Source organism: Thalassophryne amazonica, chromosome 2, assembly GCF_902500255.1.
Source record: "Thalassophryne amazonica chromosome 2, fThaAma1.1, whole genome shotgun sequence".
Taxonomy (NCBI): Eukaryota; Metazoa; Chordata; class Actinopteri; order Batrachoidiformes; family Batrachoididae; genus Thalassophryne; species Thalassophryne amazonica.
The window spans coordinates 60,842,860-60,869,268 of NC_047104.1; positions in this window are offsets into that span (position 1 = coordinate 60,842,860).

The following is a 26,409-nucleotide window of genomic DNA, read 5'->3' on the forward strand; positions in this document are numbered from 1 at the left end:
TGTGGATGTTAAAATCGCCCACTATAATATAGTGGGCGAGTTTGTGTGTATAACACACAAACTCGCAGCTTAAAGCAGATAACCTGTAAGTTGGAGAGCAAATGGCGTCTCACTAATTTAGAAGATCTTCACTTAGCCTGGAAAAAGAGTCTGTTGCTCTATAAAAAAGCCCTCCGTAAAGCTAGGACATCTTACTACTCATCACTAATCGAAGAAAATAAGAACAACCCCAGGTTTCTTTTCAGCACTGTAGCCAGTGTTGTGAAAGTGTCGTGACACGGACCCATAACAGGGGGCGTAATGAACGGACAATGGATAAGCCAAAAAGTAACAATTTAATGTTGTGAATCGCACAACGAAGTACAGACAATAACAATATGGTGGAATGTCAATTATACACAAGGTGACGTGTGGGCAGGCTCGATGATAGAAGACGTCTGGTGAGAGAAGAGCCGGATCCCACACAGCTTCCACCACCAACGGAGCTGAAGAACACCGGAGCCGCCAAGCCCTTCGCCCCAGGTGGCCACTGTCTTCAGCAGTCAGACCCGGTACTGCTGGCAGAGAACAGAGACAGTACTGATGAGTGTGAGTTTGCACACTCAGTAATCCCACAGTCAGTGTTTAGTTAGGATGGAGAACCTCCACCTCCGAATCACACACTCGTGCAGCTCCTGAGACAACCACTTATCTGGGTGGGGTGGGAGGCGAAGCCGTCGCAGTCCACACCAAACGCCAACTCAGCAGACAAGGAATCCGTCCCAGGAAAACGGCTGCAAAAGAGATCAGACTAATGCTCGATTAAGATTCAGCAGAGAAGTTACCTGAATGGTAGCTGATTTCTCGGCGGGGAGGTGGAGTTGCAGTCCGGCCTTTATGGTGGTGGTGATGTGTAGTGGATGAGTGACAGCTGGTACGGATGATGAGTAACAGCTGTCACTCCCGGTCGCTCCGACGCCCTCTCGTGCTTGAAGCCTGCACTTCAAGCAGGGTGCCATCTTGTGGTGGTGGGCCAGCAGTACCTCCTCTTCAGCGGCCCACATAACAGCCAGGCTGACAAAGAGTCAGAGCTCTATTGAGCCGAGTATTCCTTTAACTTTAACTAGTAATGACTTCATGACTTTCTTTGTTAATAAAATTTTAACTATTAGAGAAAAAATTACTCATAACCATCCCAAAGACATATCGTTATCTTTGGCTGCTTTCAGTAATGCTGTTATTTGGTTAGACTCTTTCTCTCCGATTGTTCTGTCTGTGTTATTTTCATTAGTCATTTCCTCCAAACCATCAATATGTCTATTAGACGCCATTCGTACCAGGGTGCTCAAGGAAGCCCTACCATTAATTAATGCTTCGATCTTAAATATGATCAATCTGTCTTTATTAGTTGGCTATGTGCCACAGGCTTTTAAGGTGGCAGTAATTAAACCATTACTTAAAAAGCCATCACTTGACCCAGCTATCTTAGCTAATCATAGGCCAATCTCCAACCTTCCTTTTCTCTCAAAAATTCTTGAAAGGGTAGTTGTAAAACAGCTAACTGATCATCTGCAGAGGAATGGTCTATTTGAAGAGTTTCAGTCAGGTTTCAGAATTCATCATAGTACAGAAACAGCATTAGTGAAGGTTACAAATGATCTTCTTATAGCCTCAGACAGTGAACTCATCTCTGTGCTTGTCCTGTTAGACCTCAGTGCAGCTTTTGATACTGTTGACCATAAAATTTTATTACAGAGATTAGAGCATGCCATAGGTATTAAAGGCACTGCGCTGCAGTGGTTTGAATCATATTTATCTAATAGATTACAATTTGTTCATGTAAATGGGGAATCTTCTTCACAGACTAAGGTTAATTATGGAGTTCCACAAGGTTCTGTGCTAGGACCAATTTTATTCACATTATACATGCTTCCCTTAGGCAGTATTATTAGAAAGCATTGCTTAAATTTCCATTGTTACGCAGATGATACCCAGCTTTATCTATCCATGAAGCCAGAGGACACACACCAATTAGTTAAACTGCAGGAATGTCTTATAGACATAAAGACATGGATGACCTCTAATTTCCTGCTTTTAAATTCAGATAAAACTGAAGTTATTGTACTTGGCCCCACAAATCTTAGAAACATGGTGTCTAACCAGATCCTTACTCTGGATGGCATTACCCTGACCTCTAGTAATACTGTGAGAAATCTTGGAGTCATTTTTGATCAGGATATGTCCTTCAATGCGCATATTAAGCAAATGTGTAGGACTGCTTTTTTACATTTGCGCAATATCTCTAAAATTAGAAAGTTCTTGTCTCAGAGTGATGCTGAAAAACTAATTCATGTATTTATTTCCTCTAGGCTGGACTATTGTAATTCATTATTATCAGGTTGTCCTAAAAGTTCCCTGAAAAGCCTTCAGTTAATTCAAAATGCTGCAGCTAGAGTACTGACGGAGACTAGAAGGAGAGAGCATATTTCACCCATATTGGCCTCTCTTCATTGGCTTCCTGTTATTTCTAGAATAGAATTTAAAATTCTTCTTCTTACTTATAAGGTTTTGAATAATCAGGTCCCATCTTAGGGACCTCTTAGTACCATATCATCCCAATAGAGTGCTTCGCTCTCAGACTGCAGGCTTACTTGTAGTTCCTAGGGTTTTTAAGAGTAGAATGGGAGGCAGAGCCTTCAGCTTTCAGGCTCCTCTCCTGTGGAACCAGCTCCAAATTCGGATCAGGGAGACAGACACCCTCTCTACTTTTAAGATTAGGCTTAAAACTTTCCTTTTTGCTAAAGCTTATAGTTAGGGCTGGATCAGGTGACCCTGAACCATCCCTTAGTTATGCTGCTATAGACTTAGACTGCTGGGGGGTTCCCATGATGCACTGAGTGTTTGTTTCTCTTTTTGCTCTGTATGCACCACTCTGCATTTAATCATTAGTGATTGATCTCTGCTGTCTTCCACAGCATGTCTTTTTCCTGATTCTCTCCCCTCAGCCCCAACCAGTCCCAGCAGAAGACTGCCCCTCCCTGAACCTGGTTCTACTGGAGGTTTCTTCCTGTTAAAAGGGAGTTTTTCCTTCCCACTGTCGCCAAGTGCTTGCTCATAGGGGGTCGTTTTGACCATTGGAGTTTTTCTGTGATTATTGTATGGCTTTTGCCTTACAATATAAAGTGCCTTGGGGCAACTGTTGTTGTGATTTGGCGCTATATAAATAAAATTGATTTGATTTGATTTAAGGTGCAGCTCCATCCAGAGATGGGTGTGGTGCACCAACAGCATTTCCTATATATTCATTTTGTGAATTGTTCTGTAATTTATGTTTGTAGCATGGCCCAAGCAGAGGGTCACCCCTTTGAGTCTGGTCTGCTTGAGGTTTCTTCCTCAGAGGGAGTTTTTCCTTACCACTGCTACTCTGGGGGGTTAGTAAGGTTAGACCTTACTTGTGTGAAGCACCTTGAGGCAACTCTGTTGTGATTTGGTGCTATATAAATGAAATAAATTAAAAATTAAATCAAATTAATTAAAATACAGTTACAGGCCTTGCACTGTGACTGGCATACACCCTATGACAGCTGGAATTGGCTCCAGCTCCCCATGACTCTTAATTGGAGTAACCAGTATAGAAAATGGATGGATGGATGGATGGATGGATGGTGTTGCAGGTCTTGGTGGTGCTTCTGTGGCTATGGGATTTGTAGCAGCTTGTTGAATGCATGCAGCTACCAAGTTAATGTCACATACAATGAAGATATAGGAAAAGACTGCAAAGAAAAGTAAAGCCATCAAGTCTGGGTGGTTATGGTTAGGGTGGGGGGAAGGAGTAAGATTAGGTTATGGTCAAGGTTAGGGTTGGGGTGGGATTAGGGTTAGTAATAGTGAGTTAAAAAAACAAACATCATGAAAATTTGACTCATTTCATCACGGGAGCACGAAAAAAAAAGTGAGGTTGAGCTGAAATATCATTGCTGATGTTCCCTCACAATTCAAGCGATACGGCTCACCTTAATCTTCTCAAGTAACCGCTCATTTTATGCAAAATCATTCCAGCAATACCCAAGGATCCTCCAAAGTGACACAGTACCAAAGACAAAGTCGTTGCCTTAGGTCAGTAGTAAGTGTCAAAATCTCACCACCATACAGCAAAATGGGAAGCAGCAGGGGCCTCATTTGTAACCACTGCACATGCACAAAACTGGACCTAAAAGATGGGCACAACAATATTAACACCCATGTTGCAATTTATAAAAACAAACAAGACAGCATAAATTTCGCATATGTATGCAAACTGTCCATGCATACAGACATTTTGGAGAGGATTAAAATGTGAGTGGCACCATTAAACATAATAATGTGAGAGTGAATCATAATTCATTCATTTAATTCCACTTAATAATGTCACAAATATATATATTTTATCATAACTTTATCATAACTAAAAAAAACCCAATCTGCAATTTAAAACGTTTATCCATGGCACTCCAGCAAACCAATAAATGATCACAATGCCCTTCACCTGTGGAATCAGCATGTGCTGAATTTCCTTTTGACCTTGATAAATCATGTTTTTATTTTACTTATTTTCATGTGTCCTACCACAATTTTATACTCTTGGGTGGACAAACCCCAAGTTGCATAATCATAAAGGGAAATGCACTAAATTAACAGTTTGCCCAATTTTGTCCATTTGACACATGCAGTCTTGTGGCGGCTGAAATCCAGAACAAATGGCACTCTGGATGGAACAACTGTAAGAGGACATTAGGAGTGACTGATGTGTGTCCATAGAATGAAGGCAAGGGTCAAAGGCCAGGGCCCATCTCCACAAAGCAACTCCAAACCCTCTCAAAGAGCTCCTGACTTAGCCTAAAAATTCCTGGCAAAGGATTTTAGCCTCAGAGTGATCCAGGAGATGTCTGAGATCAACTCTGAGCAAGGAGGAGACAGAAACGTCTATCTTTGTGGGGAGGTGGGGTTGACCCCATTACTAGGTACAACCCCAGTTCCAATGAAGTTGGGACGTTGTGTAAAATGTAGTGAAATTCTAAATCGCTTCACATGGGTGCACCAAAATAAATGTAAGGAATTTACATGCGTCGCAATGGGGCACCAAAATAATCTGTAACGAATTACATTAATTTAATTATTTGGAATGAATGGCACATCACATGGAGGTCCCAATTTAATGTAGTGAATGAATAGTTAAGCCTTGCAATGTGTTATTGGCCTCATGGAGAGCACCAAAAATATGCAGCGAAAGTATTGTTAAACTCCCAAATTTAATTAAATTGGCCTAGACCTCATTTAATGGGTCACCAAAATAATTAACAATTTTAGAGCTTAATAATTATTATTTAATTAGAATAATATCTAATTACTTCAGGGCACCACCTATTTAAACATAGGTACTTTAATTTAAACAATCATTAATTCATCAGTCTCAAATTAATCAATCAATCTCAATTTAATTAATCAGTTTCAGGTCTGAAATTCTGAATTCTATGATACGACTGACCAAGGGTTTCCTTCTGAACACAAAATGAACCACAGCAGAAATATTTACATTTTATTTACAGATATACAATAAATGAACAGTTTATTGGCATTTTGAGTGGACAATGATTAAATAAGTTAATTTATGGACACAATTTTCTTACTCATGAGATAGTAGTGAGATAAAGCTTAAAGTAAATACATCTGATCAGAATTGGATGATGAAATTTGAAGCCAATTATTATTAAGAAAATTATTAAAGAAATATATGAATATGTTTAAAAAGAAGCCACTTTCATCCATTGACAACAAAACCCTTTTTCTGGAACCTTTAACTGAGTCACTTAGCTGATCCGTTGAAGAGATGGTTCTGGTGAACCGTCTGTCCATTGTTGATGGGTTAGGCTCTTTGCAGTGTGAGCTCACTTGAGTTGGGGGTTAACCCAGCCGTCTCCCCGGTGATCCCATAGGCTGCTTGCAGTTCATCGTCAGCTTGCTGGACCCCAGAGGTGGAAGGCATTTGTTGAAAATCGGTTCTGGTAGCTTTTAAAAAGTTTGTTGGAGCCAGATTAAAAGTCTTTGTGAATTTAGAAAAAAAAAATCTTTAAGAGCAGCATTGTAAAATACAGAAAAGGAAAGTTGCTTTTCTGTCAATTCGCTATTATTTTGAAAAGTTCAGCTCGGACGTTTTCTTAAAAATTAGAAAGACTTGACAAACCTTAAAAACGTCAGGCTATTAACTTGTTAAATTATCAAAGAATTAAACAACGAATGAATGAAGCCACGTGGCAGTTTAGCTTAGCTAGCATGGGGCCTTATTGACCCAAAAATAAAGTTAAGCATTTGAAGATAAGAGGGAAGGCAGGCTGAAAGGGCGAGAAGGGCTGCAGAAGGAGAGCAAGAAGGCCCAAAAAACTCCTTTCTGAAACTTTTAAAGGGGGCTTGCATCATTAAACTCCGCCCATTTAGGGTGTGTAATTTCACAGAAAACCTCCTGTGTTAGAGTGCCTTTCTCTAACAAAGAAATAATTCAACTATTTAAACACATTAACTATTTGGCATACTATTTGTTCTAAGACACTCGAATGGATACACCAGTGGCGGCTGGTGAAAAACAGTCTTGGTGGGGCTGCTGTGCCAATAGATTCCCTTGCCTTGTCCAGTACAGGCATTCAAGTGAACAGTCAGAAAATTACTACAATTCCACAATAATCATTTCATGTCCTTCTCAAAATCAGCACTTTTACAGATAAAGTTAACCATTTACAGCTATATTAGGCCCCATTTCTACTTTGGAAAGGAACAGTATCAAATACAACACTCGAGTTCTTGAGCAAAGAACATTTCACCATTTGACACCAATTACACACATAGTACACCAAACTGTACTGCACTGCTATTATCTTCAGATAAACAGATCCTGGGGTTCACAATGACACCCCCTTAACAAAATAGAAAATATCACCAAATTTACACTTTTTAAAAATATGGAAAAATTCTTCAATTGACAAAAGAACATTATGTACATACTACAATGTTCACACCACCTTCAGAGAGAGAGAGAGAGAGAGAGAGAGAGAGAGAGAGAGAGAGAGAGAGAGAGAGAGAGAGAGAGAAACGTGTGTGTGTGTGTGTGTGTGTGAGTGAGTGAGTGAGTGAGTGAGTGAGAGAGAGAGATAGATAGATAGATAGATAGATAGATAGATAGATAGATAGATAGATAGATAGATATAGAGAGAGAGAAAAAATTAAGGTAATATTTTGCATGAACATTACTGAGTGTAATGGAGGCAAACTAAAGAAGCTTGAAAAACTTAAATAATTTGACTAACTAACAACACCAAAACCTTTAAATTAAATGGGTTAAAATTAATTAACAGTGTAGAGGACAAAGCAAATGAAGTATACAAAACCACTTAATTAAATGCGTTGCTAAACTTGGGTTTGTCTTACTATAAGTGTCTTGTGTGTACTCAGTGGTTGAGTTAGAATTTCTTTACAAAACATTCAAATTGCTATTTTAGGGTTTTGTTTTGTTTTTAAACTGAGCAAATAATTTGTTTTAGAGTCTGGAATACTCCAAAGAATATTTCACTTCTGTGAACTAATCCTCATAATGTGTAAAGTGAAATCAAAATACCAGCATGGCTGCAGGTTTGAACACTGTTACAAACAGCCCCGGCCTCCCCTATTACCATTATAACTGGTCTGCTGTCCCAAAAAAGATCACAGCTTTGACCCCTAAAACAAACAAAAAACATCACTCATTCGTTTTATCTTAAATTTTTACCCTCGTTTCCACACCAGGAGCAACATTCGGGAATAAATCCGAGCAGCTCGTCAGCTCACCTGAGCTGAAGAGGTGGATGCGCTCCTTTTCATCCGCACAGATCAGCAGCCTCTGTGACGTGTGCGCGCTGACAGTGTGAATGAACCCTGACACGGTTTATCACGAGTCAGACAAACAACTCTCCTCCAACCAGGATGTGCAATTGTCATTAAACCACGAGAAAGATCTGATGTGCGCACCTCCATGCGCCTCCAAAAGGATCCCCGCCAAACTTTGGTGTCATTGATTTGATTAGTTTTGTCCCGTTTTAAACCTTCGAAGAGTTCTTCAACTTACTCCAGCAAAACACACGGAGACAAAATAAAAATAAATAAATATAACCCAAACGTCGTCGTCACCATCATCTCTTCCTGCCTGACTGACTGACAGCAGCAGCTGTAGCGTCACGTATATCACTGACTGTAGCAATCTAACGTTCCCGCATTTTTGTAGCAAGGGCTAAAATTCCGGCGCCCCAAAGCCATTAATTTTGGCAATGTTGATTTGCCAAATATTTATTAATTTTCCCTAGCAACTACATACAATTGGTTATTTCGCTGCACTTCAAGGGCGCTTTGAATGAGCGCCCAAGATGAGGAATGATACGTTCTCTGCTTTTGTCGGTGGAAATGCACTGTTGAATCAGAGTCAGTTGGAGGAAGTGTTGTTTTAATCATTCATATTACATGTAGGCACATACTATTAAGTAAAACTGACATTGATAATACTTTTTAAATATATATTATGACTTTTCCTCTCCACATCTAGGAGGGCAGCGCCCGAGCACCCCCTATGGGCCAGCCGCCACTGGGATACACATTATTAATAGTCACTTAAACACTCCATTTGGTTATGCAGAAAGATCACATTTAAACACACATCAGTTACAAAGAACACATTTCAATTAAATGGAATACATGCAAAGTATTTACTTGAACAAGCAACACAGACAACATTAAAAGTTTTTATATATGAATATACATTTTTTTATTTTAAGCAAATGTCTTTCCCTTCATTTAGACCTAGAGATAATACGTAGCTGGTTGTCAAGGTTCAAAGGTTATGCCCACATCTTATCATGGAAGAGATCTTTCTGCAGTGTCTGGAGAGGTTTTGGCCTTGGCGTGAAGCCATAAAAGGTGGATTTTCCTGACTTGGGGAAGTTCAGATTCTGATGTGACGCAATTATAATTTCATGTAATTCATAGTGACAGAAATTTAACTGATAAACAAGCAAGGGCTCCTTTGAAGAAGTCTGCCATCGACATGCAGAAATGACCGGATCATTCCAAAGTGAATGCTGTGGTGATGTGGGACCGTCGTGTGACTATCCGAGAAATTGTGTAAGAGGTGGACATCAGCACTTTTCCGGCACATTCCACTTCAGGGGACTATTCAAACGGGCCAACTAGTAACATATCACTTCTGAAAACGATCTTTGGCTTTTCACGTGAGGTAAATCTGCCCTACGATTGGATTTTGGAAAACCATGTGACGGTGAACCAATCCCGATTGGACACTCACATTGTCCACGTCATCACACAGCTTCTATATGAGGAATACAAAGATGGCCAATGGCTGGCTCGAAAGCCCGCAAAGTTAACTTTTCAGCAAAAAAATGAGTAAGTTTCTATCTCATATCATTAAAAAGTTATTTATAATTTAATAAAGCTTGGTCTTAGCCATTGTATACGATGCCATTGGCCCCAGAGGTTTACGAGGTCTGTGAGAAAAGTATCCGACCTTTTTATTTTATGCAAAAAATATATGTATTTGATTCATATGTTTTTACGTCAGCCAAGCTTGAACCTTCGTGCGCATGCATGAGTTTTTTCACGCCTGTCGGTTGCGTTATTCGCCTGTGGGCAGGCTTTGAGTGAGCACTGGTCCACCCCTCTCGTCGTTTTTCATTGCGAGGAAATGGCGGAATGATTTGGGCTTTGTTCCATCAGAATTTTTTCAGAAACTGTTAGAGACAGGCAGCTGGAAACCATTCGGAAAATTCACATGGCTTTCCGTGAAAATTTTATGGGCTTCACAGAGATTATGGAGTGTTACTACCGCTTTAAGGACAGCCCACAATGGCGCACGGCGCGCCGCGCTCCGAGCCACGATCGACAGGCAGAAACCACCATTTCATTTCTAAACGGATGGCTGTGTTGATCCGGGACTGTCATGTGCAATTTCTCTGGTTATCACAAGTGCTGGACATCAGCCATTTTCTGGCAGATTTCACTTTTAACAAGAGATTTTGTCATGGAAAGCCGCGCGGAGGCTTTGCGTGTCACGATGGAGCCACTGATGGAGCGAGACAAAGAACACCTCCGTTTTGGAGTGTCAGAGGACAAGCTGGGACATGCCTATCTCGGCTTTCAGTGGCTTACCAGTCGAGTGAGTATAAGAGAAATTGTGGAGAGCTGGGCACTCAAAAACGGAGGTGTTCTTTGTCTTGCTCCATCAGCGAATCCATTGTGACGCGCGAAGCCTCCGCGCGGCTTTCCATGACAAAATCTCTTGTTAAAAGTGAAATCTGCTGGAAAATGGCTGATGTCCAGCTCTTGTGATAACCAGAGAAATTGCACACGATGGTCCCGGAGCCATACAGCAATCCGTTTAGAAATGAAATGTTCGTTTCTGCCTGTCGATCGCGGCTCGGAGTGCGGCGCGCCGTGCGCCATTGTGGGCCATCCTTAAAGCGGTAGTAACACTCTGTAATCTCTGTGAAGCCCATAAAATTTTCACCGAAAGCCATGTGAATTTTCCGAATGATTTCCAGCTGCCTGTCTCTAACAGTTTCTGAAAAAATTCTGATGGCACAAAGCCCAAATCATTCCGCCATTTCCTCGCAATGAAAAAACGATGAGAGGGGTGGACCAGTGCTCACTCAAAGCCTGCCCACAGGCGAATGACGCAACCGACAGGCGTGAAAAAACTCACGCATGCGCACGAAGGTTCAAGCTTGGCTGACGTAAAAACATATGAATCAAATACATATATTTTTTGCATAAAATAAAAAGGTCGGATACTTTTCTCACAGACCTCGTAAAGTAAAATCTTCAGTACCAACAAAACTGGCCAGCATGGCTGTTTTGTTTTATTTAAAATTTTTGCTGAGAAGCGCAGCATAAAAGCACCACCGTGTTTTGGATTCAAGATTGCAAAGAGCGCCATGTTTGGTTGTATTGCAGTGGTTGGTAATGTGATGCTTGCAAAGTTGTTATTTTTTTATTTTCCTTATGTCTGGCACAACTGTGCAGCTATAAATGACTGTTCTCCGCCCTTCCCTGTTGGCCAGTCGGATATCTGCACCAAATGTCACCAGCAGTTTTACCAGTTCCAGGTTCCCACCAGTGATGGACTGGTGGAGTGCTGTCTCTCCTGGGCCAAAGGAGTTGGTGTTGAATTTGCAGTTTGTCATGTTCTGCAGCAATGAGTACAGCTCCTTGCCGTTGCCTTTCTTCACTGCGTCTTGGAAAACCATCTGTGGTGCGTAACAAGTCGTCACATCCACCTGGCTCATAAATGAGAAATGGACTACATTTATATAGCGCTTTTCCATCTGCATCAGATGCTCAAAGCGCTTTACAAATAATTCCTCATATTCACCCCGATGTGAGGGTGCTGCCATACAAGGCGCTCACTACACACCGGGAGCAATAGGGCCCTTAGTGATTTTCCAGTCAGGCTGGATTTGAACCGAGGACCTTCTGGTCTCAAGCCCAATGCCTTAACCACTTGACCATCACCGGCCCTCATGATTGCAGCTCACCTGGAATGTGTTGGAAGAAGTAATCTTGCCTGCGCCCTAAAGATGATAATAATTGTCTTCTGTTGAGCGTCTCTGTTCAACGCCACAGATGGGTTAAGAGCAGTGTTAATATGAGCAAAGCACCATGCAGCAGCGTGAAGCTCACTCATGGTACAGGGCGTCCTAAACAGGAAGTGCCAAAATTCAAGTCCACAGTAAAACAGGAAGTGTTCAAATGTCAGACACTTCCTGGTTTGACAGACGAGATCCCATGGAATCTCGCAACAACTCAGTGGCAAGCTCACACTCAAACAGGAAGTGCCGAATTCTCAGTCACAGTGAAACAGGAAATGTTGAACACTTCTTGGCATGGGTGGAGCTAGAGTGGAGGCTGGGGTTTCACTGGACTCCCCTGAAATCTGGCATTTTCAACTGTAGGTTGGATTTGGAGGGCTCTCTGTTGGGACTGTTTACACAGAGACTGCTACCTGCTGCTTTGGATTTGAACTAACAGTCTTTTTCAAGACTTTTTTACTTTTTTTACTTTTTAATTTTTTTTAACTTTTTACTGTGCTCCAACGCCTAAGGAAGACCTCTAACGGTCGAAACATCGCGACGGAGCACTTTTATCAGCTAACTTTCATTAGCGTTGGCAGGCTAACTAGCTTGCTAACGCTTTCGTTTTTATTTATTTATTTTTTTTTTTATTTTATTTTAGCACCGTTGTCGTGTGTTGCCTGTGCTGCTTCATGGCCTGTTTGGTGCCTTGATTGGGGCACTCCTTCTGCTGAATCACCTCTGGATTATTTGCACATTATTCACTTTGTGTGTTTTTGGGAATCCGCTAGCTTAGCGTAGCTACTAGCTCTTAGCCGATTTAGCATGGCGGCTTCTCCTGTCTCTCCCGCACTTTTCTGCTCTGGGTGTGAAATGTTTAGTTATTCCTCGGCCTCCTTTAGCAGTAACGGTACTTGTAATAAGTGCAGCTTATTCGTAGCTTTGGAGACCAGGCTGGGCGAAGTGGAGGCTCGGCTCCGCACCGTGGAAAATTCTACAGCTAGCCAGGCCCCTGTAGTCGGTGCGGACCAAGGTAGCTTAGCCGCCGTTAGTTCCCCCCTGGCAGATCCCGTGCAGTCGGGAAAGCAGGCTGACTGGGTGACTGTGAGGAGGAAGCGTAGCCCTAAACAGAAGCCCCGTGTACACCGTCAACCCGTTCACATCTCTAACCGTTTTTCCCCACTCGACGACACACCCGCCGAGGATCAAACTCTGGTTATTGGCGACTCTGTTTTGAGAAATGTGAAGTTAGCGACACCAGCAACCATTGTCAATTGTCTTCCGGGGGCCAGAGCAGGCGACATCGAAGGACATCTGAAATTGCTGGCTAAGGCTAAGCGTAAATTTGGTAAGATTGTAATTCACGTCGGCAGTAATGACACTCGGTTACGCCAATCGGAGGTCACTAAAATTAACATTAAATCGGTGTGTAACTTTGCAAAAACAATGTCGGACTCTGTTGTTTTCTCTGGGCCCCTCCCCAATCAGACCGGGAGTGACATGTTTAGCCGCATGTTCTCCTTGAATTGCTGGCTGTCTGAGTGGTGTCCAAAAAATGAGGTGGGCTTCATTGATAATTGGCAAAGCTTCTGGGGAAAACCTGGTCTTGTCAGGAGAGACGGCATCCATCCCACTTTAGAGGGAGCAGCTCTCATTTCTAGAAATCTGGCCAATTTTTTTGGATCCTCCAAACTGTGACTGTCTAGCGTTGGGACCAGGAGGCAGAGCTGTGGTCTTATACACCTCTCTGCAGCTTCTCTCCCCTTGCCATCCCCTTATTACCCCATCCCCGTAGAGACGGTGCCTGCTCCCAGACCACCAATAACTAGCAAAAATCTATTTAAGCATAAAAATTCAAAAAGAAAAAATAATATAGCACCTTCAATTGCACCACAGACTAAAACAGTTAAATGTGGTCTATTAAACATTAGGTCTCTTTCTTCTAAGTCCCTGTTGGTAAATGATATAATAATTGATCAACGTATTGATTTATTCTGCCTAACAGAAACTTGGTTACAGCAGGATGAATATGTTAGTTTAAATGAGTCAACACCCCCGAGTCACACTAACTGTCAGAATGCTCGTAGCACGGGCCGGGGCGGAGGATTAGCAGCAATCTTCCATTCCAGCTTATTAATTAATCAAAAACCTAGACAGAGCTTTAATTCATTTGAAAGCTTGTCTCTTAGTCTTGTCCATCCAAATTGGAAGTCCCAAAAACCAGTTTTATTTGTTATTATCTATCGTCCACCTGGTCGTTACTGTGAGTTTCTCTGTGAATTTTCAGACCTTTTGTCTGACTTAGTGCTTAGCTCAGATAAGATAATTATAGTGGGCGATTTTAACATCCACACAGATGCTGAGAATGACAGCCTCAACACTGCATTTAATCTATTATTAGACTCTATCGGCTTTGCTCAAAAAGTAAATGAGTCCACCCACCACTTTAATCATATTTTGGATCTTGTTCTGACTTATGGTATGGAAATAGAGGACTTAACAGTATTCCCTGAAAACTCCCTTCTGTCTGATCATTTTTTAATAACATTTACATTTACCCTGATGGACTACCCTGCAGTGGGGAATAAGTTTCATTACACTAGAAGTCTTTCAGAAAGCGCTGTAACTAGGTTTAAGGATATGATTCCTTCTTTATGTTCTCTAATGTCATATACCAACACAGAGCAGAGTAGCTACCTAAACTCTGTAAGGGAGATAGAGTATCTCGTCAATAGTTTTACATCCTCATTGAAGACAACTTTGGATGCTGTAGCTCCTCTGAAAAAGAGAGCTTTAAATCAGAAGTGTCTGACTCCGTGGTATAACTCACAAACTCGTAGCTTAAAGCAGATAACCCGTAAGTTGGAGAGGAAATGGCGTCTCACTAATTTAGAAGATCTTCACTTAGCCTGGAAAAATAGTTTGTTGCTCTATAAGAAAGCCCTCCGTGAAGCTAGGACATCTTTCTACTCATCACTAATTGAAGAAAATAAGAACAACCCCAGGTTTCTTTTCAGCACTGTAGCCAGGCTGACAAAGAGTCAGAGCTTTATTGAGCTGAGTATTCCATTAACTTTAACTAGTGATGACTTCATGACTTTCTTTGCTAACAAAATTTTTACTATTAGAGAAAAAATTACTCATAACCATCCCAAAGATGTATCGTTATCTTTGGCTGCTTTCAGTGATGCCGGTATTTGGTTAGACTCTTTCTCTCCGATTGTTCTGTCTGAGTTATTTTCATCAGTTACTTCATCCAAACCATCAACATGCTTATTAGACCCCATTCCTGCCAGGCTGCTCAAGGAAGTCCTACCATTATTTAATGCTTCAATCTTAAATATGATCAATCTATCTTTGTTAGTTGGTTATGTACCACAGGCCTTTAAGGTGGCAGTAATTAAACCATTACTTAAAAAGCCATCACTTGACCCAGCTATCTTAGCTAATTATAGGCCAATCTCCAACCTTCCTTTTCTCTCAAAGATTCTTGAGAGGGTAGTTGTAAAACAGCTAACTGATCACCTGCAGAGGAATGGTCTATTTGAAGAGTTTCAGTCAGGTTTTAGAATTCATCATAGTACAGAAACAGCATTAGTGAAGGTTACAAATGATCTTCTTATGGCTTCGGACAGTGGACTTATCTCTGTGCTTGTTCTGTTGGACCTCAGTGCTGCTTTTGATACTGTTGACCATAAAATTTTATTACAGAGATTAGAGCATGTCATAGGTATTAAAGGCACTGCGCTGCGGTGGTTTGAATCATATTTGTCTAATAGATTACAGTTTGTTCATGTAAATGGGGAATCTTCTTCACAGACTAAAGTTAATTATGGAGTTCCACAAGGTTCTGTGCTAGGACTTTATTCACTTTATACATGCTTCCCTTGGGCAGTATTATTAGACGGTATTGCTTAAATTTTCATTGTTACGCAGATGATACCCAGCTTTATCTATCCATGAAGCCAGAGGATACACACCAATTAGCTAAACTGCAGGATTGTCTTACAGACATAAAGACATGGATGACCTCTAATTTCCTGCTTTTAAACTCAGATAAAACTGAAGTTATTGTACTTGGCCCCACAAATCTTAGAAACATGGTGTCTAACCAGATCGTTACTCTGGATGGCATTTCCCTGATCTCTAGTAATACTGTGAGAAATCTTGGAGTTATTTTTGATCAGGATATGTCATTCAAAGCGCATATTAAACAAATATGTAGGACTGCCTTTTTGCATTTACGCAATATCTCTAAAATCAGAAAGGTCTTGTCTCAGAGTGATGCTGAAAAACTAATTCATGCATTTATTTCCTCTAGGCTGGACTATTGTAATTCATTATTATCAGGTTGTCCTAAAAGTTCCCTAAAAAGCCTTCAGTTGGTTCAGAATGCTGCAGCTAGAGTACTGACGGGGACTAGCAGGAGAGAGCATATCTCACCCGTGTTGGCCTCTCTTCATTGGCTTCCTGTTAATTCTAGAATAGAATTTAAAATTCTTCTTCTTACTTATAAGGTTTTGAATAATCAGGTCCCATCCTATCTTAGGGACCTCGTAGTACCATATTACCCCATTAGAGCGCTTCGCTCTCAGTCTGCGGGCTTACTTGTAGTTCCTAGGGTTTGTAAGAGTAGAATGGGAGGCAGAGCCTTCAGCTTTCAGGCTCCTCTCCTGTGGAACCAGCTCCCAATTCAGATCAGGGAGACAGATACCCTCTCTACTTTTAAGATTAGGCTTAAAACTTTCCTTTTCGCTAAGGCTTATAGTTAGGGCTGGATCGGGTGACCCTGGACCATCCCTTGGTTATGTTGCTTTAGACGTAGACTGTGGGGGGGTTCCCATGATGCACTGTTTCTTTCTTTTTTTGCTCCGTATGCATCACTCTGCATTTAATTATTAGTGATCGATCTCTGCCCCCCTTCTCGGCATGTCTTTTTCCTGGTTCTTTCCCTCAGCCCCAACCAGTCTCAGCAGAAGACTGCCCCTCCCTGAGCCTGGTTCTGCTGGAGGTTTCTTCCTGTTAAAAGGGAGATTTTCCTTCCCACTGTGGCCAAGTGCTTGCTCATAGGGGGTCGTTTTGACCGTTGGGGTTTTTCATGGTTATTGTATGGCCTTGCCTTGCAATATGGAGCGCCTTGGGGCAACTGTTTGTTGTGATTTGGCGCTATATAAGAAAAAAGTTGATTGATTGATTGATGTCATGGCACCACACCTCTGTTTGAAAGACCTGCATTTTCAAATCAGTGAGTCACATTGACTGCTGGGTTCCTCCTGTCCAGTAGTTTGTGCTGTGTACCACAAAAGGTTCTAATCCACCTTAGTAGAAGAAGAAAAATGTTTGCTCCAGATTTGAACTGAACACGTCGTTTGAACTATGGACTTCTAATCACACCAAACTTATATTGGTATGCCAGAAATGAGGTCTAGGTTGTTAGAAGTGGCATTTCTCTTTTAATTCAGATTGCCATGTCTGTCTGTTAGCTGTTTAAGAGTGCAAACATGTTTAAGGTAACAGACAACAGCTGGTTCTCTGTTGGCTTATTAGTGCAGCAGATAACTGAAACAATCCTTCAGATGGTGATACAAGCATCAAATTCAGCACAAATACAGCTGGAGCAAAATTAATTGAGCAACTTTAACTTTTGACCCCTGTACAAACTGAAACTGACCTTTGTCACCATTCTTATCATTTATCATTCTTATTACTTATGTTTCCATCCCCTGACTTGTCTAAAGAAAACTGGCAATAAAACTGATTATTATTTACAAGTTTTATCAAGTTTTAGAGATTTGCTTTCAGTCTGAGTTTGAGGAAGATAATTTCAGAAATTTTTATTCTTTATTTTTTGTTTTTCTTGTATTTAAAATGGCATAAACAAATTAAAATGTGTGAAATTCCAAGTGTTCCAGTACTTTTGGAGGGCACAGTATCCTAACCTTATGATGAGTGCAAAATGAGTGTGGTATTATTACTGTTTTGTTTAAGAATGTTTAATTTTCACTGTTGTTGCACTTTGCGTTAAATCATAGCCATATCGTATATCATACTGATATGAAAATTCAGTAAGGCATATCATTTATTATACATTCCAAATCTAAAGTGGAACTCTACTAGTGTTTACTAAGGTACACCTATATATCTTTAAAAAAAAAAGAAAAAAGAAAAAAAAAGAGAGAGATTAGAGCCACTTAGGTGCCTGGTCTTGAGAACCAGGGATGGTAGGTTGAAAAGCTTTTTTATCCCATGGGAACTCTCTCTACCCAACTAAGCTGCTCAAGAATATGGACAGCATGTATATGTGACATTTACATGACAATTTATATGACAATATTGAGATACAATAATTTGGCCATATTGTACAGCCCTACTGTCAACTAGCTGAAAACTTTGAATATTAATTTACATCTACATTAAAAAATGCTTAAAGTTGCAGGGGGTTAAGAAGGCTGTAATGAGGGGAGTCAGCTGAAAAGCAAAAAAAGAAAAATGCTTAAAAAGGTGGAGAGTATGGGGGGTAGAGCCCCTCTAGAAGCTGAAAGGCAAAATAAGGAAAATGCTTAAAAAGGTGGGGAGTCCGGTGGGCAGAAGCTGAAAGGTTTTAGTCATGCTCCCAAGAACAATTTTACTGAAAAAAGTCTGAAGGACCTAAAGGACATGATTAGATGGCGAGGAGCTTTTCCAGGTATGTGAGAGGCAACTAAAGAAAAAATGCTTAAAAACCCTGTAATAATCCATAATAATCTGATCACACATGCACTTCACTGATGCAATGGTCAGGGGACCCTGGTTTACATATAATCAGTCCATTTTCAATTTTTTAATTTCAATTTATTTTCATTTATATAGCGCCAAATCACAACAGAGTTGCCTCAAAGCGCTTCACACAGGTAAGGTCTAACCTTACCAACCCTCAGAGCAACAGTGGTAAGGAAAAACTCCCTCTGAGGAAGAAACATCAAGCAGACCAGACTCGAAGGGGTGACCCTCTGCTTGGGCCATGCTACAAAATCCATGGGTTGGATGTCATTCGACACCCAGCTGTGTGACATGGCAGGTCTTCAAAAGAGCGGACCACATTTGACAAGTTGAGTTTTTACCAAAATGTTCTATTTTGATTTCATCTGACCACATGATATTCTCCCAATCCTCTTCTGGATCATCCACAAGCTCTCTGGCAAACTTCAGATGGATACTGGCTTAAGCAGGGGGACACGCCTGGCACTGCAGGATTTGAGTCCCTCTCTGCGTAGTGCAGGGGTGGCCAAGTTCGGTCCTCGAGAGCCACATTCCTGAAACTCTTAGTTGTCTCCCTGCTCCAACACACCTGAATCCAATGAAAGACTCGTTAGCAGACTTTTGATGAGCCTTTCATTGGATTCAGGTGTGTTGGAGCAGGGAGACAACTAAGTGTGTCAGGAATGTGGCTCTTGAGGACCGAACTTGGCCACCCCTGGCGTAGTGTGAAGCCTTTGTTACTTTGGTCCCAGCTCTCTGCAGGTCATTCATCAGGTCCCTCTGTGTAGTTCTGGGATTTTTGTTCACCGTTCTCATGATCATTTTGACCACACAAGATGACATCTTGCTTGGAGCCCCAGATTGAGGGAGATTATCAATGGTTTTGTATGTCTTTCATTTTCTTACAATTGCTCCCACAGTTGATTTATTCATACCAACCTACTTGACTATTGTAGATTCACTCTTCCCAGCCTGGTGCACATTTACAATTTTCTTCCTAGTGTCCTTCAACAGCTTTTTGGTCTTAACCATGGTTGAGTTTGGAGTCTGACTGTTTGAGGCTGTGGACAGGTGTCTTTTATACAGATAAGTTCCAACAGGTGCCATTAATACAGGTAACAGGTGGAGGACAGAAGAGCTTCTCAAAGGAGAAGTTACAGGTCTGTGAGAGCCAGAAATCTTGCTTGTTCATGGGTGACCAAATACTTATTTTCTATCATAATTTACAAATAAATTCTTGAAAAATCCTACAATGTGATTTCCTGGATTTTTTTTTTCTCATTTTGACTCTCATAGTTGAAATGTACCTATGTCGAAAATTACAGACCTCTCTCATCTTTCTAAGTAGGAGAACTTGCACAATCAGGGGCTGACTAAATACTTGTTTACCCCACTGTATAAGTATAAAATCCTACAGGACAGTGCAATAACCTCCTGTAACTTCCTGTTGGAGGAGGTTATGTTATCACCCCTGTTTGTTTGCTTGTCTGTTAGTGGACAGCCTGGAGCCCACCATTTTTCATATATTGGTATTAAATTTTTACTGAAGATTCATATCCTGATTGGCAAGACGTGATAAAATGTTCAAGGTCAAAGGGCAAAGTCAGGAAAAATATTGGAAAATAAAAAAAAATTCATGTCATTGACCGAATTTTCAAAAATTGAATGAATGAATGAATGAAAACTGTTTATTTTCGAACATTTGATACAACAACAATTACAAGATAGATCAGTAAAGACAACAACAAAAAAGTTCCTACTGTGTACCCAACATGTCCGAAAAGGGGTAGGGTGAAGCATCAGCTTATTTATCCCTACCCCTTCTTCCCCACAACCAGTAATACCCTTTGCCACATATACACATAGATTCCTACACACCTAAACCGATATCAATATATATATATATATATATATATATATATATATATATATATATATATATATATATATATATATATATATATATATATATATATATATATATATATATACACATATATATATATACATACACACATCAACATACATACACATATACATACACATATATACACATAGATTCCTACACACCTAAACTGATATCAATATATATATATATATATACACATATATATATATACATACACACATCAACATACATACACATATACATACACATATATACACATATACACACATATACATATATACATATATATACACAAACATAAATATACACCTACACATACCTACTTACATACAAAATACTATATATTTACAAGCCGAAGCAAAAAACAAAAACACCCTAACCCTCATTACCCTTCCTCCTCCCTATACCTAGAAAAAAACATATTTTTGTACCGCTGTTTGAACTGGTTCATGCTTGGACATTGCTTGAGCCCCACTCCCAATCTGTTCCACATCCTCACCCCACAGACAGAAATACAGAAACCTTTTAATGTTGTTCGTGCCCACTGATGCTTTAAATTAAATTTCCCCCTCAGACTGTAATCCCCTGATCTGTTAAAAAACATATTTTTAATATTTGCTGGAAGTAAATTGCTTATTGCTTTATACACAATTTGTACTGTTTGAAAATGAACCAAGTCTGTGAATTTTAAGAATTTGGATTGTAAAAATAGTGGATTTGTATGATCTCTATAGCCAGTATTATGAATAATTCTTATAGCTCTTTTCTGCATTACTGATAGTGATTGTGTTGTACCTTTATAAGTATTACCCCATACCTCTGCACAGTACTGTAAATATGGTAAAACCAGTGAGCAGTAAAGAATGCGGAGTGAGTTGTGGTCCAGAATATGTTTCGCTTTGTTTAGAACTGAAATGCTTCTTGACAGTTTACTTTGTATATGTTTTATATGAGTCTTCCAGTTTATCTTATCATCTATTATCACCCCCAGAAACTTATTTTCATGTACCCTTTCAATATCTACCCCCTCGACTTGTAACTGAACCTGTATGTCTGTATTACAATAGCCAAATAACATGTATTTTGTTTTACTTAAGTTTAATGATAATTTGTTTCTGTCAAACCATATTTTAAATTTTCCCATTTCTATACTGATCCTCCTCAGTAACTCCTGCAAATCCCCCCCTGAACAAAAAATGCTTGTGTCATCTGCAAATAATACTAATTTTAATATTTTGGAAACATTGACAATATCATTTATATAAATTAGAAACAGTTTTGGACCCAATACTGACCCCTGTGGGACGCCACAAGCATTGTCCAAGCATGATGATGTATATTCCCCCAACTTCACAAACTGTTTTCTGTTACTTAAGTAGCTTCTCACCCAGTGCAACACCAACCCCCTAATCCCATACTGTTCAAGTTTATTGATTAATATGTCATGATTGGTTGTATCAAAAGCCTTTTTAAGGTCTATAAATATTCCAACTGAATGTAATTTGTGGTCTATGGCGTTTGTAATCTCCTCAACTGATTCTGTTAATGCAAGTGATGTTGAACTATGTGCTCTGAATCCATATTGACTATCAGTAAGTAATTTATGTTTATTTATGAATTTGTCTAATCTATTATTGAATAACTTTTCTAATAATTTGGAAAATTGTGGAAGCAAAGAAACAGGTCTATAATTTGTGAAGTGGTGTCTATCCCCAGTCTTATACAGCGGCACAACCTTAGCTATTTTCATTTGATTGGGAAATTTATCGGTTTGAAATGATAAGTTACAGATGTATGTTAATGGTTCTACAATCAATTCATAACTCTATCAAAAAAGATCAAATTTCATTCATATTTGAGAGTGGTCTGTAGGATGGTATCCTTTATTGACTGACAAGTTTGATATTGATCTGATCCAGATTGCACATTTTGTGAGCATTTAAATTTTACATTGAAAACCCCATTTAATGTATATTTTACGTTATATCTTGATCAAAGGTGCCCCAATCACTCTCATGTTTGAAAGTGAGGTGCAGACTGGCACTCGCTATCGCCTGGCTGTGTTTGATCCGGATCTGATCTGGATTGTTGATTTTGTGGACATTTTAATTTAATATTGCAAAGCCCATTTGATGTACATTTTGCATTATATCTTAATCAAACATGCCTCAATCACTGTCATTTGAGACAATGAGGTGCAAACTGGCACTTTCAATGAACAGAATAAATTTGATCCACCTCTGATCCGTCGTGCGGATTTAACACATATTTGATTCTTTACAACATTGAAAAGCCCTTTTGATCTATATTTTGTACAATATTTTAACTTATGAAAAGCCACTTCCAACAGGATTTCGACCTTGAAAATTTTTTCCAAGGTAATAATTTATGGAATTGGAAAGTACTGTTGACGGATGTTTGCCCTCTACAAGTGCAGTGCAGTTTAGGCTGTTATGATATGATTATTTCAATGACCAATGATGCATAATAATTCTGATGGCTGACATAAATGTATTAATATACAAATAATGAATGTTTACAAGTTCAATGATATGAGTAGTTCATGAGGTGAAAGATGGTACGTTCGACCTTTCACCAAATTAAGTATTTGTTCCACTGAAAGAATGGAAAAACATTCATTATTTGTTTTATATAACAGAAAAAATAGATCCTTGTCATGTGATATTTTATTAATTCCTGAACAACAGAAAAGGGACTTACATTTTGGTGGTCATAATTGGTGCTTAACAGTCCAAAATAAACTTTAAATAGGAGTCCAAAATTGTTTTCAGTAGTAGTAAATCGTCATCCGCCAGCAAAACAAACTATATGTAGATAAAAACGCCACCCCCAGTAGTGTGGGCATGCATGGTGGTTGTGGCATGCAATAGCACATTTCATATAGCACCATCATTGCACGCTAAAAAAAGAACTATTGCACGGTCAATGAAACACAATGGCAAATGGTACGAATAATCCATGTCACGTGACAAACGACCTATCAATCAAATGACAAGGATCCACTCAGCCGTTACATAATAAAAACTGTTTTAGGGCCACTGTATTAAAGACATCATTTCACTGATGTATACTTATTTGCAGGAAGTGTCATATCAGGTGATTACAACACACTACTCAATGCCAATTAATTTTAATAATATAACTAATATTAATACAATTAATCTATATGATATAGTACAATAAATGTGAATGAGGTCTCTGAGTTTTGATAGCTATGTACATTTTGTATTGTGGAATCTGTTGAGGGTGCAACTGAATTTCTTGCCTTTGCCCAATGTCACCACTGTTCCACTTTGGTCAGCATCAATTTAAATGTTGGAATTTAATCAAGTTTTGAACTTAATTCCACAAGACAAGAACAAGACTAGAGTCATAAAGTAAAACAACAAGGGATTACTGAATGTAATAGTTTAAGTTGTTACATGCCTGCCTTGGTATTCAGTGTTCTTACCATTCTATTTATTTAATTTGCGCAACTCAGGCACATATTTTCACATGCTTCCACATGCATTCCAGTGAAAACTTCCACTTCACATAATGCATCTTTGCAGCATTGTATGCAAATTGGAAGAGATGAAGGTAGAACAGGTTTGATATGCAAATGTGCACACCGCTGCTGTTCTTTTAATTGCTGACCCAGTGAAGGCAAGAAAGCTTACTCAACAGTCCAAAGAAAAAAGTGAGAATGACTTACGGCTTCACAATCTGAACAAGTGGACAACTGTGAAATTGACAATAGGCAGCACTCAATTACTCAATTAGGATAGTATGGAAAAATGAAAATACACTCCCACCGCAGTGATCCTTACATTTACTCACACACACACACACACACACACACACACACACACACACACACACACACACACACACACACACACACACACACACACACACACACACACACACACACACACACACCTTCAACCGCTTAATTCAGTTAAGGGTTGTGGGGGGCTGGAGCCAATCCCAGCAGTCATAGAGCAGGAGGTGGGGTACACCCAGTCTGTCACAGGACCACAAACAGACAAACACAGTCACACTCTCTCGCACACCTGCGGACAATTTAAAGATTCCAATCCACCTATCCCGCATGTCTTTGGGTGTGGGAGGAAACCGGCGCACCCGGAGGAAACCCACGTAACATAGGGAGAACATGCAAATTCCAAACAGAAAGGCCACAGGCAGGAATTGAACCCTCGACCTTCTCGCTGTGAGGCAACAGTGCTAACCACTAATCCACCGTGCTGCTATCCTTACATTTAGTATGATTTCTATTTCATTGCAGACAGTATGAAACCAAAATATTTAGAGTTTTCTGTGGTCATCTTGATTTAATTTGTTCATATACATTAATCTCTGCCTTTAAGACCTGCAACACATTCCAGAAAAAGGTCTTACAGTGGCAATTTTTTGCCAGTCATGGTAAAATAAATAAATAAATGACAACTGTCACCCTGAGGTTGGCGGTAAGGTAAGGTATCTTGCCAAAAGATGAACAAGAGAAACTGCCATGAGGAACGACCACCATGAAAAGGGACTGACAGGCAAGGAAAATTCACTATATTCATGCCAAACTGGGAGGCAAAAAAGCACAAATTGTGACCAGGAAAGTTGTTTAGTGTTAGACCTTTCTATGACCTTGACCCTTTTGTGTGATGAAAGGTATCTCCATAGGACAACTTACAAGAGTTCACACATAGCAATGATGACTTGCATGCTTTGGAACACCCTTGACAAATCAAAATTGCGCATGTTTTTTGCAATAACCTCACCAAATGACATCATAATGTAAAGCTTCTGCTATATTCTGGATCCTCTCATCAAGCCCTTTAAGTTGGTGTATGTCATGACATGTTTTACTCAAATATGAAATTTTACCTACTTTAGGTCACCTTTGACCTCAAGGTAAACCCTGAAGGTCAAGGCCGATCGCTTATCCCAGTGAATGGCTTATGGGCAAGGCCATTCACTATATTCATGCCTCATTTGGTTGTTTTGGTGATTTTAGAGTTTGACCTTCTTGTGACCATGACACTTGATCCTGGCCTTGATCCTTTTGTGTTCTGAAAGCTATTTTTTTCCTCGGACTGTTATATGTGAAGTTGTAAGAGTCTGTGATGTAAACTGCGTGCTGCAGAGCAAGTTAAAGGTGAAAAATGTAATGACCCCCCCAAAACAAACAAACAAACAAACATACATACTGAGTTGCATATCTTGCAAAAACTTTGTTTTTGGCAAGATAAGTTATTTCAAACAAGTGATGTCAATAGGTGATTGTAATCATGATTTGGTACAGAAGCTGTATGCACAAGAAGCTGTGTATTTGAGGTGCAAAGTTGAGGAACTCTAGTTTGTCAACAAATGTGTAAGAAAATTAATGAAATGTTTAAAAAATGTCTCTCAAAGAAAGATTGGAATGGATTCGTTTTATTTCTCTCCCTACAATGTATGATATCATTAAACAAATCAAGGAATGAATGCATCAAAGGCAAGGGCACAAGCCAAAACTTAACACCCGTAATCTCTGATCCCTTAGATGGCACTGCTTCAAGAACCATCATTCATCAATAGCTGGTATACAGTGTATCCGGAAAGTATTCACAGTGCTTCACATTTTCCACATTTTGTTGTTACAGCCTTATTCCAAAATGGATGAAATTCTTTGTTCCCCTCAAAATTCTTAACACAACAGACAACAGACACACACACCTGTCTACATATAAGGTCCCACAGTTGACAGTGCATGTCAGAGCACAAACCAAGCATGAATTCAAAGGAATTGTCTTTCGACCTCCAAGACAAAATTGTCTCGAGGAACAAATCTGGGGAAGGGGACAGCATATGCTGCTTTGAGGGTCCCAACGAGCATAGTGGCCTCCACCATCAGTAAATGGAAGAAGTTCAGTTTCACTGGGACTCTTCCTAGAGCTGGCCACCCATCTAAACTGAGCGATTGGGGGAGAAGGGTCTTAGTCAGCGAGGTGAACAAGAACCTGATGGTCACTCTGTCAGAGCTCCAGCATTTGTCTGCGGACAGAGGAGAACCTTCCAGAAGGACAACCATCTCTGCAGCAATCCACCAATCAGGCCTGTATGGTAGAGTGGCCATATGGAAGCCACTCC